Source organism: Centruroides sculpturatus, unplaced genomic scaffold (assembly GCF_000671375.1).
Source record: "Centruroides sculpturatus isolate CEXI.00-Female unplaced genomic scaffold, Cexi_2.0 scaffold1, whole genome shotgun sequence".
Classification (NCBI taxonomy): domain Eukaryota; kingdom Metazoa; phylum Arthropoda; class Arachnida; order Scorpiones; family Buthidae; genus Centruroides; species Centruroides sculpturatus.
In genome coordinates this window covers 1,836,877-1,840,453 of record NW_019384326.1, presented here as the reverse complement: position 1 = coordinate 1,840,453, position 3,577 = coordinate 1,836,877, and positions in this window count along the sequence as shown.

Here is a 3,577-nt window from a genome sequence, read left to right as displayed (position 1 = left end):
AATATTATTATTTTGGAGGTTGCAGGACATATTAAATTACTTAAAGGATAAAAAATAATTATATCATTTGATTTCAAGATTTATTTTATATCTTAAAGGTTAATTATATCCTGGGATTTCCTGGAAGACAGATCACTTTTTACTTGAAATCCCGGGACAACCAAAGGACCAGGAAATGAGAAATCCTAGCTTGAAGGTCTCTCATTTTTGGTACTTTCCTCTCCCTGTGGGCACTTACAAGGCCTTTTTTCATGGATTGGATGGCCCAATGGGCAAGGCAGTTTAGGCACCAGCCTACTGTTCTGGGAGACTCAGAATCAAATCCAGGGAGCAATTCAGGAATTTTTCTTAAAGGCTAGTCCCAAATATATAAGGCCCATCCTTCATCACTTGGCTGCCTTATTGTGGGCCTGGGTGAATCTAAGATGGGCTTGAAAAAAAAGGCCCTCTTAGTTATTCAGGGTTAAAAAAGTTTTTTATAAAAAAGTTTTTAATCTAAAGCTTATTTTTCACTTAAAATAAAAACAGATTAAAACAAAGTTATTTTAAATCTATCTAATTTAAATTATTTACATACATTTAAATATCTTCCAATATTTCCACAATTTTTAGCATCCATAATATAACAATATTCTTCATTGAAGAACTTTCGAACTGAGACAAATTGAGAGTTTTCATTTCTAAGCTCAGTTTTTGTGTTTAGAAGTGGACCTTTCTTTGGATCAGGAAGATTACTAAATAGTGAAGTACTGGCCATGCTTTCATCTGTATAATTCAACAGTTTGTTATTATTATGTATTGTTTCAGATTATGTAATTAGTAATAATAAAAAATAATTTACCTTCAATTTTGCCTTCAGAAGAAGTATTATTATTATTGTTGTTGTTGTTGTTGTTGTTTTTATTGTCGTCGTTATTATTATTATTATTAACAATATCTGAAACTGAAATAAATGAAATAATTTATCATTTTACAGAATATAATAAAAATCTATACATATTTTTGGCTCAAATGTGAAAACAAACCTTTGTCATGTTCTTCAGCAAGCTGTGGAACCCAAGGAACTGTAACCTTTTTCACTTCAGGTAAATTGGTACCAAGAATTGGTGTAATTTCTGTTTTTGGCAAATCTAAATATAAATAAATAAAATAATTACGTACCTCACTCGAAACCTCCTCACCAACGTGATAAAATCAAACACATGCACGCATTTTTAGCGTGCAACAATCTAATAATAAGCCATGTAAAAGAACGAAATAAATTTGTGTATCAGACAGAAGTTAAGAACGGCTGCTAGTGTTCCAGTCCTACTTAGAGGGCAGTAGAACGACTTAACTGCCGAGCATGACAGGATGATGCCCCCTTCAATCTAGCAGGGCATATAATCTCGTAGCGTGGCCAAGACTTCCTCCCGCTGTGACCCGGTGTGTCCTACTTTCTAGGACAGGGTCTATGGGTTGGACGTCATCGAGGCTTGTGTGGTTTGGCACCGTAATTTCCCTCTGTCGTAATATAACGTCACACAATTTCTACTTTTCTCGTTAAATAAGAGGGAATGAAGAATTCCTTCATTTCTCACACGTTTACTATATTTAGTTACGTTTTTTAACTGTTTCAAGTTTAACAATCTTATGCCCTACTTTTATTTACTTCCGGGTAAACTTATACCAGACTGGAAGGCCCAGACGAAGCTAGTTTGATTTCACTTTTTCTATATTTTTGACTTAAGAGATGCATCCGAAATTAATCAAGTATTTTCTAGTAAATTTACAGTTTTAATGGAGTTAAAAATCACTGCCAAATCTCTAAATTCTAACAGTTTATACACAAGTCGACCCCCGTATAACACTGTTGATTTTTCCGTTTTATATGAATTCCATGTTGTACGAGTCACTTAGATTTTATAAATACGTGTGCCGGGCTGTGAATGGCTCACGTATTTGTAAAATCTAAGTGACTCGTACAACATGGAATTCATATAAAATGGAATAATCAACAGTGTTATAGGGGGGTCGACCGCTACTGTATAACTTTTTATAAGAGAAAAAACATCATTTATAAAGAATTTTATAGTGAAATATATATAAAATTAGTTGTAATATAATTTTATTAGAGCGTTGAAAGACGACATAGAGATAACAATGAAGTGCAACAGAGGAAAAAAATAAAAATAAAACTGTTATAAAGGATATAACTAGAATATAATTATATTTCTATTAATGCTTTTATTTACTGTTTATCCTTGTTAAAAAAACGCAAATAATAATAATAATAATAATAAAATATTCACTGTATAAGTTACAAAAGCAAAAGGAATTAAAATATTTATTAGTCTATTTCCAGATTAAAGGTATGGAAATTAGGTAATAAAACAAGTTAACGTGTTTATTTTGCCTTATTTAAAAAGATAATTTAGTTACATACCTAATTAAAATTTTTTAAATATCATTTTATTTACACGTCTTATATTAAAATACACGTTGAACTCGTGTATATTTTATGCTAACCATATTAAAAAAGAAAAATACACATATATAATATATAAATTCACTTGTTTTCAGATTAAATTTTTAATTGTTTATATAAAACCTAATTAAATTAAGAAGTTTACTTGTTTATGCATTATAATATAATGCACTTTTCATTATACCATTGACATATTAGCTAGGTTTGCGGCCGAAGTTTTCATCTGTAAAACGTGAACGTCGAACGTCGAGCGCAGCTTACGAGATAGCGGCGCTCGACGTTTGACGTTCACATTTTAAAGATGAAAACTTCGACTGCAACCTCGCTATTATTTGAACAAAACATGAATTAATGCGGGGCATACCGAGAATAAAGTATGGAAGGAGTGTTCAAGTAAGTCATTATGTTCGGACGATCTACTGGATTGAAAAATCAACTACACAATTATAAATATATTTTGTGAAAGTCTTAAAATTGTTATGACCACTCTATCTACTTTAACATGTGCAGAAAAATGGGCTTTGCTGGTCAACACGTGTCTGGTCACTTCCGATTGTGATTGATCAATGCGGATTGATACCGACATAATGTTTGTTTACAGTAGGTGCCAACTAACGATAAATAGACTACAGAAGTCTGTGCATCCATCTGGCTTAGAAAAGCGTTTATGGCAAATTTCGAAAACATGACGCTAGAGGTCGTGTTTACGTCCCGAGTCCTCGAGTTCACGTGAGTGAATAGTTTGAAAATCTGCTAATTAATTATTAATTTGGAAGGTGATACATTGTTGTGTGCCTTTTTTGCAACTGACGATCGGGGAAACTAATGCAAATAAAGTTCGTTTCGTTGGTTTCCTAAAAATTACGAAACAAAAAGAAAATGGGTGGTTGTTATCTCGAGGCTTGATGAGTAAGAAAATTTAATATTTGACTAACATTTTATTTAATGATAAATTTTTTAGTTTTAAAATAGTTATTATTCATTTGTGTATATGTTTATATACGTACAAAGTACTTTACATAAAAGTAATTCCTACCTTCGTTAGTAACAATTAGAAACTGTTTGGACTTTTAGTAATATTGTTTCAAATGAAATTAATCGACATTTTTA